General features: G+C 32.8%; 1 protein-coding gene and 1 pseudogene across 1 annotated transcript in view; one reads left to right on the top strand and one right to left on the bottom strand.

The window, feature by feature from the left end:
• LOC125841061 (glycerophosphodiester phosphodiesterase GDPDL4) overlaps positions 1-13,896 on the top strand; it is an 80,396-nt gene that overhangs the window by 37,771 nt on the left and 28,729 nt on the right. The window lies entirely within an intron of this gene.
• Positions 2,911-13,896, bottom strand: part of LOC125807431 (polygalacturonase inhibitor-like) — an 88,710-nt pseudogene continuing 77,724 nt past the window's right edge.

Raw genomic sequence — 13,896 nt, 5'->3', positions numbered from 1 at the left:
ATAAAATATATATTACAAAAGAAAGAGGGGAGATGGAGTATTTATCAAAATTCTCAATCACTCATAACCACGGCTTACATATATATTTTCTCTAATCTCACCTTATCCTAAAAAAAATGAGTAGGTCATTATTAATATTTAGTTAATGTTTACTCAAAGTTGCAAAAATAATGGAGGTGCATAGAGTAATTGACTACAATTTAAGGATTTAACATATGCTAACAAAAACAAAGAAGAGTTTACATACATTATGTAACTTTGCAGGAGAACCAAATTAAAGTCTAGACATCACAATGTTCCTTACCGGCCATCTTGATGAGTGAACTGCGCGCGATGTAAAGCAAAAAGGATTCCGATCAAAGAAAAGCCTTTGAATCACCAACATTTGCAACTAAAACATGATTGTTATATATGAGGGAAACAACAGCAGTAGAACCCGCATAAAGATGATATTCGAAAGCAACCTAAAGAATGTGAACAACCAAGTCATTAAAAAAAAAGAAAAAAATATCACAAGTTTTGGCCTTGCCTTGGTGAATTCTGCATCAATATCAGTAATGGTTGTTACTAAAGAAGATTTTAGTATTTCCTTCAAGTAAGAAAAATTGTTCAATACTGTTGTTATTGAGGTTAACCATAAACTTATCCAAAAATATCCTTTAGGCCATTAAACTAGCAGAGGAATATCCAATATGACCATCAAATACTGCTGCCACAGCCCCAACCCTCACCTCTTCAATGTCGTTGCCACGCCCTACATCATAGTCTAATATGTCAAAGCTCATACAACAAGTGTGTGTTTGGAGGTGCATGGTATATGTATGCATATTATAAATTCAAGCAAATTAAACATTACCAAACAGAGGAATCGTAAAATTTAGGTCACATGTTACTCGATCCTCCTGGTATGACCTTCCTTGCGATGTAGCAAAGTGACAATTTTGAGTTGGAATCGACATTGTTTTTTTTTTTGGCAGGGAATTCGCCTCTCTTAATATTTGTTCTATCAACTTCTTTCCAGATTCAGATACAGGTTCAGGTTCAAATTCAGGTTTAGACTTAGCTACCTTAAGGTTGATAAGTATTACAATAATGCATGCAATTAAAAATCCAAATATCATAAAATTCCTTCCATTCCAAGCCCTAATCTGTTTTTTCATCATATTTTTACGTCTGAAAAAGAGACGAGCTTTTTACTCTATTGTTTCTTCTTCATAATTTCGAAAACTATATTGCATGAAAAAAACTATATTGTTGCGATCTAAGTAAATCGCTAACAAATTAGGAAGCTGAGAAAGCAAAGGAGGAATTGTTCCAGTTAATTGATTGTAATGTCAAATTCTTCTCTAGTATTGTTACGATAATTATTGTGGTTTCTAGATACCCATATATTCCAAATAATAAATCAATATGTACTGTCAAAAAATAATAGAAGATAAAATTGCTTGAAAATTTGACGGTGTAAGTTGTATTTATGTGCTTTAATGTTGTTAATTAGGAGAGATTTATCCATGTAGTCATTTATAAAATGTCTTTTTTTTACATGTACAAGATATAAAAAGGTTATTTCGATTCGATTTGTAAATGATCATAGGAGATCATTTTTACGTAAATGAAACTATGGTATTATTGAAAGCTCGAATAAGTTGAATGGGCCATAACTTGTTTGTAACAATGTTACTAATCAACGTTTAATAAGTTAAGCCCAAACAACAAAACTCGTGTCCCACTTCATTTGGAATGTTTTCTCAATTATATCAATCATAAATTTAATGACACAAAGTTGTAGTTGCATATCATTACTTTGTTTTGTAATGACATTCTCGTGACAACTTGCTATTGTATACCTTTTGATCGTGAATATCTAAACTGGTTGTTTGTCATTCAAGCATATAAGTCGTGCTTAACTTTCTCCGCATTTTGAACGAGTGCAAGAGATCCAACCACAACAACCAGATAAATATGATTTAAATTATGGGATGATAGGTCAGGCTTTCCTAGAATAGTAGAATTGTTGAGGCTGCATTTGATGTTAGTTATTGTTCAAGTGTTAGGATTGGTAACTCTAATATGAACTACCGGAGTATTGTTTTCGAGCTCTAGAGCTTACTAACATCGATAAAGATCAATGTAAGTTGTGAAAATAATTTCTCAATGAAGAACCAGTTCCTTCATCTTATCTTGCTACTGCTCCACAGTGTGCGAGCAAGGGAAAATTTAGGTCATGAGGATTTCCTGTAACTTTAGCAAAAATTATGTATTTGTATTGAAAAATTCATCAACTTTAGCACGAACTTTGTATTCAGAACTCCTCAAATGAAAACAAAAAGCACGACCATACTGAAATGCATCTCAATTTGCACCATCTATTTGCCTTTGGTTCAACTCTGTTTATATGCACTCTTGTTTTATAATTATATATACACTTTTGACTTTATCTCACTTGACTCTTGCAAGATTCAAAATTGACTAACTAACTTCAAAGTTTGTAACTATATGCCCAATTTAATTTGCTTTCAAATATTGCAACTTGACAAAAGAAAAGATAAAAAATGAATCAAGGGTAGTAATATTGATCAACAACATAATCCGTGGAATATGAAGAGGACATATTTCATCCCGAAAAGCAACTTGACAAAAGAAAAGATAAGACATGAATCAAGGATAGAAATATTGATCAACAACATAATCCGTGAAATTTCATTAGTGGAATCTGGAGAGGACATATTTTATCCCTACCTTTATTGATAGAAAGACTATATTCAATAGACCCTCGACACATATTACAAGGATATAAAGCTAATTAAGCAACAAATACAAATACACACTGAAAATATGTGATTCCCAAATATGATTAGGAATATATAGGGGAGGCTAGCTTCATGCGTCTTCCACAACATTTAGCTATCCAAATCCTCGACCTCCATATCTACTTACAGTCCGGCAAGGGAGAGCCACAGAGGCATTTGTTATGCAAATAAGAGTAAACATCAAAGCTCTGCAAGGTTCCACCTTGTGGAATCTGTCCACAAAGTCTATTATAACTTACATTGAAAGACTGTAACGGTACATCTTTCAATCCTTGTGGTAAGCTTAAGCTACCAAAAATTCGATTATGATTCAAATCCAATGATATTAAGCTCTCAATAAACTCCGATTTCGAAATATCAAACAGAAACGAAACATCTCCTTCAAGCATATTCCTTGAGAAATCATGCCTGGAAAAATTCAAATCACCTAAAGAAGTTGGCACTTTTCCTGTTAGGCTGTTATGGGAAAGGTACAGGTCTGGTACATTTGGTCCTTCAAATTTCACAAACAATTCCGGTATTGTTCCGGTGAGTTTGTTGCGATCTAAGTAAATCTCTAACAAATTAGGAAGCTGAGAAAGCGGAGGAGGAATTGTTCCATTTAATTGATTGTAATTCAACACGAGTAATGCCAAATTCTTCTCTAGTATTGTTATGATAACTGTGGTTTCTAGATAGCCATATATTCCAAATATTAAAGGGAAAAGCAAGACTCCAATTTAGCTTGTTATTTATGTTATCTCCTGTATCCAGGTTAGTAAAAAATACAAAAACAAAAAAAGATGAAATAGACAGAATGATTTTTAATCTGAGTCCACAGAAACCACTGTGTTTTCTTAAGAAATTTAATTCTCTCACTGTACCCGAGGTTGCAGATTAATTCCTCCCAAGATAAAACGGATTAACCTGTTAAAAAAGTAGCGGTACCTCAAACTTCAAAAACTTCAGCGAACGCAAGAACAACAACAAGAGTACACACAAACTCAGTCGATCGATAATTTTGTTTATGTAAGAAAAATGTATGCAGAGAGGAAAAAATTTCAGTGTTTGAAAAACAAAAACGACCTCTTATTTATAGCCATTAGCAGCAAAGAACGCGTATGTTCAGACAAATCTGTTCAGACCTGTTTTTTCCAGAACGTTGTGTCTTTTGGGAAAAGTAACGACTGTTCGGAAGGAACAAATCCTTTCAAACGAATTTACCATTACGCGCGAATTTCAAATAATTCGTTGCGAAATTAATTCCGTTATTTAACTAACATTCTGAATGAATTTATAAGAGAAAAGAAATGAATTAACAAGATTGATTAAATAGATTTTGTCCAAAAATATTATCAATCAAATCATTTGCCAAATCCAAATCCGAAGCCGAGGCCGAGTGAGCTAAATGAAGTGTTTCCTAATATAAGGACAACAATTTCCTTTCTTCTATCAATATGGTAAAATTGACTTTTCATTTGCACTTTGCAATGACTTTTCATTTTCCCTCCAAAATTGGTTCCCCCACTTTCATTGGTTCACACATTGCTAAACCCAACAGTGCCCCACATGAATGAGGAATGGATATAGTTAAAACATATGCATGAAAAATTTGTGTGTCTTGTAAGTAAGGGTTAATCACATCTGGATAAGTAGGTTTCTCTTTAAACTTTTCGTAGTGAACATATATCGGATATACTCGGTCAATCGGTAGATTTGATATCTTTGAACCGTCGAGCTTTGGTGTATACCTAGACAACATAAGTCACATAATCAACCCTTGAACTGTTTTTGGTTCTCATTGTTTAGTTCATTTCAGCCATGGACACATCTCGATTAATAAGTGCTTAGAGAACTGACCTTACCGGATTCTCCTTGAAACGGCTTACACTTCACACTTACATAAGTGGTTTCCAAATGTGTTATCCCTTAGATACACTATTTGATATACCCTGTATCAAATTTAGAAACTATTAAAAAAGTCCTTATGCCTTTAGCCTGGTTACTGAACATTGTCTCATCATGAGAATGGACATAAAATAATTTTTGACAATGTTGAACCGTCATCTATAACTTTGTTTTATCTCCTTGAACCTAGATCTTGGGATGTCCAGTCTTCTAGGTAGATTTACCGCCACGATGACTTGTCCTCGGCCATTGTCTCATTCCTGTCAATGATCTCTCAACTCCCTCTCTAGTTAGGCCTTTTGTAAGTGGATCCGACATATTATCCTTTGACTTTACATAGTCAATTGTGATAATTCCACTAGAGAGTAGTTGTCTAACAAAGTTATGTCTTCATCTTATGTGACGAGACTACCCGTTATACATAACGCTTCCAGCCCTTTCTATTGCAGCTTGAATATCGCAGTGTATGCATATAAGGGCCATTGGTTTGGGCCAAAACAAAATATCTTCTAAGAAATTCCGGAGCCATTCAGCTTCTTCACTTGCCTTGTCTAAGGCGATGAATTCAAACTTCATTGTAGAGCGAGCTATACATGTTTGTTTGGATGATATCCAAGATATTACTCCTCCACCAATAGTGAAAACATATCCACATGTGGATTTCGTTTCAGTTGACCCAGTAATCCAATTTACATCACTATATCCTTCAAGAATTGTTGGATATTATTGTAATGTAAAGCATAGTTTTGAGTGCCTTCTAAGTACCCCAAAACTCTCTTCATTGCCAACCAATGATTTTGATTGGGATTACTTGTGTATCGACTCATTTTACTTATAGCGCAGGCTATGTCTGATCGTGTACAATTCATGACATACATCAAACTTCCCAATACTCTGGCATAATCCAATTGAGACTGACTTTCACCTTTATTCTTAGTAAGATTAAGGTTCACATCAATTGGGGTCTTTGCCTTTTTGAAATTCAAATACTTGAACTTTTCAAGTATATTTTAAATATAATGAGATTGAGACAATGCTAGACCGTTAGGAGTTCTGTGAATCTGAATTCCCAATATCAAATCAGCTACTCCTAGATCTTTCATATCAAACTTACTAGCGAGCATACGCTTAGTAGCTTTTACATTGGCAATGTCATTGCTCATTATCAGCATGTCATCCACATATAGGCATACAATGACTTCTTGATCTAGAGTGTCTTTAATGTAAACAAATTTATCACACTCATTAATATTAAATCCATTTGACAGCATAGTTTGACCAAACTTTCATGCCATTGTTTTGGTGCTTGTTTTAGTCCATAAAGTGACTTAACAAGTTTGCATACTTTTTTTTTTCTTGGAACTATGAAGCCCTCAGGCTGTTCCATGTAAATCTCTTCCTCTAGCTCTCCATTTAAGAAGACGATTTTCATATCCATTTGATGGATTTCAAGACCGTATATTGCAGCTAGGGCAATTAACATCCGAATTGATGTAATCCTAGTCATTGGCGAGTATGTGTCAAAATAATCAAGACCTTCTTTCTGTCTAAAGCCTTTGACAACAAGTCTTGCTTTATATTTGTTAATAGTTCCATCATCTTTCATCTTCTTTTTGAAGATCCATTTTGAACCCAATGATTTGTTCCCTGGAGGAAGATCAAGCAACTCCCAGGTATAATTATTTTTAAGATTGATTCAATCTCACTATTGGCAGCCTCCTTCCAAGAGGTTGAATTGCTAGACAACATTGCTTCCTTGAATGTTTGAGGTTCACTTTCAAGAAGAAATGTTACAAAATCATATCCTAATGAAGTACCTGTCCTTTGATGTTTACTGCGCATTGGATTCTCTTCATTGGTTTCATTCTCTTTTGGTTCTTCTCGAGGTTGTTTAGACCCCCCACTAGATAACTCAAGTCTAGTTTTATATGGATAGATATGTTTAAAAAATTTAACATTATTTGATTCCATTACCGTATTCTCATGAATATCCGAATGTTCGGACTTATGAACCAAAAATCGACATGCCTTACTATTTGTGGCATATTCAATGAATACACAATCCACAGTCTTAGGTCCTATTTTCACCCTCTTAGGTAAAGGAACATGGACTTTGGCTAGACACCCCCACACTTTGAAATATTTCAAGTTGGGTTTTCTACCTTTTCATTTCTCATGTGGAATAACATGTGTCTTCGTGTGAGGCACTCTATTGAGTATTCGATTTGCTGTAACGATAGCTTCCTCCCACAAGTTTTGTGGTAAACCTGAACTTATAAGTAAGACATTCATCATTTTCTTTAATGTTCGGTTTTTCCTTTCCGCAATTCCATTAGATTGAAGAGAGTAAGGTGTAGTAGTTTGATGGATGATTCCATTTTCCAAACATATTTCTGCAAATGGAGATTTATATTCTCCACCTCTATCACTTCTAATCATTTTGATCATTTTATCCAACTGATTTTTAACTTAAGTTTTATATTGCCTAAATGCATCTATTGTCTCATCATTACCATTTAGCAAATAAACATAACAATATCTACTGCAATCATCAATAAAAGTTATGAAATACTTTTTTCCCACCACGTGTTGGTATTGACTTCATGTCACAAATGTCTGTGTGAATCAGCTCTAAGGGATATGAATTCCTTTCAACAGACTTATAAGGATGCTTAACATACTTAGATTCAACGCGAACTTGACATTTTGATTTATTGCACTCAAATTTAGGCAAAACATTTAAGTTAATAAGTTTTCGCAAGGTTTTGTTATTAACGTGTCCCTAACGTTCATGCCATAAACATTTAGACTGAAGCAAGTAATAAGAAACAAAATCTTTATTCATATCAACTGCAATTACATTGAGTTTAAAAAGGCCCTCAGTGAGGTAACTTTTTCCTACATACATCTCATTCATACTCACTACAACTTTATCAGAAACAAATACACATTTGAATCCGTTCTTAGTCAGAACTGGTATAGAAACTAAGTTCTTTCGCAATTTCGAAACATACGAGACCCTGTTCAAAGTCACCATCCTGCCTTTGCAACAACGGAGTTTGCCATAAACAACTTCTCGTCTGTAGATGCTGGAGTATATAATGAAAATAATTCTTTGTTGGCACAAAACATGGCATAAGGCACCAGAATCTATCCACCATTCTTTTGAATTTCCAACCAAGTTGCATTCAAAAAGCATTGTACAAAGATCGTCCATCTCTCCTTTGGATTCAGCCAAATTTGCTCGATCCTTCTTCTTGTCCTTCTTGGGACCCCCGACATTCAGTTGCCCTATGACCACGTTTGTCACAATTGAAACATCTTCTATTGAATTTCTTCTTAGGAGGATTGCTCTTTGGACAAGATACCTTTTTTCTTTTCTTTAATTTTGTGAGATTTTCTTCAACAATATTTACTCCAGATATTGCTGAATTACCACGTGATCTCTTTTCTGCAGCCTTGTTATCCTCTTCGATTCTCAGCCTTACCATAAGATCGTTAACAATCATCTCCTTGCGTTTATGTTTCAAGTAGTTTTTAAAGTCCTTCCACAATGGAGGTAACTTCTCAATAATAGCAGCCACTTGAAAAACATCATTCACAACCAATCCTACATTAAAGATTATGTGAGTATTAAGAATAAACTTAACATTTTCAACATAGGTATTAAATAAATTTATACCTTCAGCAAAGATATCATAGATTATGACCTGCAATTCTTGAACTTGGGTGATGACGGTCTTACTGTCTATCATCTTATAGGCCAGAAACTTTGCCACAATGAACTTCTTCATTCTGGCATTCTCTGTTTTGTACTTCTTTTCTAAAGTATCCCAAAGTTCTTTTGACATTTTGACATTACTGTACATATTGTACAAATCATCCTCTAGACCACTCAGAATATAATTTTTACCCAAAAAATCAGAATGTGTCTATGCTTCTGTTACCAAAAATCGTTCTTCAGACGGAGTTTCATCTGACATAACAAGAACGTTCTCATTGATGAACCTCTGCAGACTCAATGTAGTCAGATAAAAGAACATTTTTTGCTGTCATCTCTTGAAGTCGACTCCCGAAAACTTTGCAGGTTTCTCAGCTGGTGCTAGGGCAGCAGTTGAACGATTGTGTGCAACCGATGTTGTTGCAGCACTTACTGTTCCAGCTTCTACTTGACTTGAATTAGTCATTTTTCTATCACAAATGGCAAACAATTTTATTATGTGAAATACTAACAATAAGGAATAAATCCTTACACAGGTTGTTTCTAATTTAACGATAAAATTTTTATGTTCTTTCAATCGTTAATCGAATTAATTTTAAAAATTCAAACAAAGTAGAAAACCATAAAGGTTTTAATCTCCAGAAACCTCAAATACAGAAACTATAAATTTCTTAAGATTGTTATCTCCTGTATTCAGGTTAGAAAAAAAATGTAGAAACAGAAAAAAATGAAATAGATAGAATGATTTTTAATCCGAATCCACAGAAACCACTGTGTTTCCTTAAGAAATTTAATCCCCTCACTGTACCTGAGGTTGCAGATTAATTCCTCCAAAAATAAAATGGATTAACCTGTTAAAGAAGTAGCAGTACCTCAAACTTCAATAACTTCAGCGAACGCAAGAACAACAACAATAGCACACACAGACTCAATCGATCGATAATTTTATTTATGTAAGAAAAATGTATGCAGAGAGGAAAAAATTTCAGTGTTTGAAAAACGAACACGACCTCTTATTTATAGCCATTAGCAGCAAAGAACGCGTATGTTCAGACAAATCTGTTCAGACTCGTTTTTTCCAAAGCATTGTATCTTTTGGGAAAAGTAACGACTTTTCGGAAGGAACAAATCATTTCAAACGAATATATCGTTACGCGCGAATTTCAAATAATTCGTTGCGAAATTAATTTTGTTATTTAACTAACATTCTGAATTAATTTATAAGAGAAAAGAAATGAATTAACAAAATTGATTAAATAGATTTTGTCCAAAATATTATCAATCAATCATTTGCCAAATCCGAAGCCGAAGTCGAAGCTGAGGCCGAGCTAGCGACGACGACGACGCGAGGGGGCACCTTCTTCTTACCCCTTTAAGAACTAAATGAAGTGTTTCCTAATATAAGGACAACAATTTCCTTTTTTCTATCAATATGGTAAAAATGACTTTTCATTTGCACTTTGCAATGACTTTTCATTTTCCCTCCAAAATTGGTTCCCCCACTTTTATTGATTCTTCCACTTTCCATTTTCTCATTTCTCTTTTTATTTCTCATTCACACCTTGATAAATCGAAGAATTTTTAATTCTACGTTGTTGCAATGTAATAAAATATGTGTAATAGTTTCGAGCCCTTCTACATGTGATACAAACATAATCAATAAATTGTAGAGAAAAAAATCATGAGGTGATAGGACAATTCAAGCTCCATATCCAATTGAAATCTTTAGTTCTGCTTTATGTTTTTCTTCCTATTTTTCCTTTTTTCTGAACTCCTTTTTGGCCATGTTTTCTTCCAATGGTGGACTCCGGTAAATTTTCACCCAAATACAAAAGCTAGCAAAAATCACAGCACAAGCCAAGGCACATGCCAAAGAAGCACGGTAATTGAACATGCTGCAAAAATGAAAAAAAACTCAATTAACATAACCAAAAATCAAATTGAACTAGAAAAAAAATCAAAATATATAGTTTAAATTTATGGTGTAAATATCAAATTATTACCTAGTAGGTCTGGAACCACCAAAGTATGGATGTATAAAGGCTTCATCTACATCGATACGCTAATTTGGATCAGCTTTGAAGAGAAGACGTGCGAGCTAGAGAAACTCAACGTCCTGGAATCTAAATTCAAAAGAAAAAATACTAATAACTTTTAATTATATTTCAAAATATATGAAGATAATAAACAAACAACTTAATTACCCTAAATGTAATGGATCCCGATTACGAATATAATCGACATATCCATTGTCTGTGCAGGTGCTCAGCTTGGGCTGCCTGATGCACTGCTTCGCCATACCTGCAGTACTGTATATTAATGGTGAAAGTTAGTTCTCACATACTTTTTCCTTATTATATACATTTATATTGAATTATTAAATTATTCAATCCTGAAATTATTATTTGTATGTATATACTTACCGAAAAATGAAATATTTGTCTGAATAGCTAACCCTTTTTATTAGCCTCAATGCTTCATAGTTGTGAGTTCAAAAACATCCGAAGTACCAAGTATAAGCTCCACGGTGGTTTGCCCTACTGTCCAAACATCATACCTGTATAAAAATCATATTAATAATTAATGAATCATCAATATGAACGAGGGAAATTATATGCAACATTAATATTTGAAAATTAGAGAACTAAATTACTTGGTGGAGAGTGGATATTTTACTCAATAATTTTAAAAATGAAACGTCAAGCCAAAATTTCAATCACTCACACTATATAAGTAGGTCATTATTAATATTTTGTTAATGTTTACTCAAAGTTGCAAAAACAATAGAAGTACATAGACATCATTTTTTTTTAAATCTGAAACTAAAATATCAATTTAGTAATTGTATTAGTATGTATTTTGTACCATAACAACAAAAGGTAGATTTTTAGAAAAGATGATATAAAGCATAAAAATCTTTTTTATTAACGATTTGAACAATATTAGAGAATAAAATCAAAAGAAAGTTATAAAGAGAGAAAAAGATTAACGGGACAATATTTCACTATTCACGAGAGAAGAACATACTATGAAACTTAAATAGTGCAACGTCTTTCGAAAATAGGGAGAAACCTCTAATTTTTGTCCAATTGCATTAATGATTTTTCATTCTTACCATAATCATCTAACAAAAATTTTGAAAAAACATATTTATTTTTAAAATGTGGCATGAACAATCGCAGTCCCCAATCCACGGGAGTGCGTGGTTCAATTTGATGTTTTTCTGATCCATCAAAATATAAGGGTCAGATTGGGCTCGCTCCATAATTTGCAAAACACATGTAACTAGGCCATACCCTATTTAATTTTAATTCTTATTTTTCTTGCTTTTGCCCGCATCATATGATAACCATAAATAAATGTCATATTGCACGTGAAACAATTCAATAAGCATTACCAAAAAATAAATTAAACTAGATAATAAAACTTGAAAATTTATTTGTTAAAGATTAATAGTGGAAGTATTAAATTATTACTCGATAAAATAGAAACAATAAAATAACACTTTATCTATCAATTATGTTTGAAAAACCTTTACGATTTTAGGAAAAAATTAAAAATAAAATGTTTGAAACAATTTTTTATGTTTGTGAAATAAATTGCAACCATATAAATAAATTTATTGTGCATATCGTGATTTGGTGACTGGAAGTTTAACCCAAGTTAAGTGTTTCCACAGTGAATGGAAAATTTGCATTCATTTTCTGTCAGCCTATAAAGAATTGGAAGGCCTAGTATACTAGGACGTGATTTAAAGTTGCAACCCGCTTTAGTTTTCTGTTAGAAATTACAACTTACCTTTATTGAAAACTTTGCTTTCTAGATTTTATTACTATAATATTAGAAAAGGCTTGTATTCTAAAAATATGGAGAATTTACAAAATATGATTTTGTATTTAAGATTGGGGTAAAATTTATTTTGAAAATGAATTATATAATTTCTACATTGTAACAAAAGGATATGTTTACGAAATTCACATAGTAGGCGTAGTGTTCCTACTATGTGATATGTAGGAAAAGATATGTTTACGAAATTCACATATCACATAGTAGGCGTAGTGTTATGAGCACTTCTTTAATATTGTTCTAAAAAAGATAAAAGGAACCAATGCTCTATTCAACCCGTAGCACCTCTCAACCCGCACCTTTCAACCCGTACCAAATGCTGCCCAATAGCACAACAAATGTCAAAAAAGTGAAGTAACTATACATACTGCAAAAATGAAAAAAAATCAATTAACATCACCAAAAATTAAATTGAACTAGAAAAAAATCGAGAATATATATCTTAAATTAACAATGTAAATATTAAATTATTACTCGGTATATCTGAAACCAACAAAATATGAATGTTGGAGTGCTTCATCCACCCCGATACGCAAATCAGGATCAATGCTCATCAAAAGACGTACGAGCTTGAGAAGCTCAACGCCGTGAAATCTAAAATTTGAAATAATAATAATAATTAATTAATTGATTTTTAAAATAAATGAATGAATACAAAAATTACATTTCTAAAACACTTGACTATTACCTGAGACCAAATGTATCCCGACTATGAACGTAATCGGCTAATACATATTCGGTGCAAGTTGCAAGCTTCTTCATTTGTTTTATTTTCACAAGTTGAGAAAGCTCAATACACAACTCCGTCATACCAATTGTACTACATAATAATTAAAAATAAATCTTCAAACATTTTTTAATTAATATAGTGATCATGATTAAACAACTCATGTGCCACATAGTATTGAAAGTCCAAAACATTCGAAGCTCCAAGTATGAACTTCATGATAACAAGACCAACATTCCAAGAATCATATATATTTGAAAAGAAACCATAGTATTGATTAATATAATTAATAATATTATTCATTAATATTGAGATGTTAGTTAGAGTTAGACTTTTAAGATTAGTTAGTTAGAAATACAGTTAAGTCGTATTGATTAGTTATTTAGCTTAATTGATTAGTGTAATTTGATTAATTTAGTTGACAGTTGTTGCAAGTAGTTAATGGGTTAGTATAGAATATTAAATTATTACCTAGTAGGTCTGGAATCACCAAAGTACAGATGTCTAAGGGATTCATCCACTTCGATTCGTTGATTTGGATCAGCTTTTAAGAGAAGACGTACAAGCTTAAGAAGCTCAACGTCCTGTAATCTACATTTTAATTTAAAAAAAATACTGATTACTTTTAGTTATTTTTCAAAATATACGAAGATAATAAAGAAACAACTTAATTACCCCAAATGTAATGGATCCCGATTACAAATATAATCGACATATCCATTATCCGTGCAGGTGGTCAGCCTATTCATTTTTTCTATGACAACACTATCGGGCAGCCCGATACATTGCTCTGCCATACCTGCATTACTGTGTATTAATGGTGAAAGTTAGTTCTCACACACTTTTTCCTCATTATATACATTTATATTGAATTATTAAATTATTCAATCCTGAAATTATTATTT

The sequence above is a fragment of the Solanum verrucosum genome, unplaced genomic scaffold (genome assembly GCF_900185275.1).
Source record: "Solanum verrucosum unplaced genomic scaffold, falcon-dt-bn FXZP01000277.1, whole genome shotgun sequence".
NCBI lineage: Eukaryota > Viridiplantae > Streptophyta > Magnoliopsida > Solanales > Solanaceae > Solanum > Solanum verrucosum.
The sequence above is the reverse complement of the archived record's forward strand: the minus strand, read 5'-3'. Positions and strand labels throughout refer to the sequence as shown.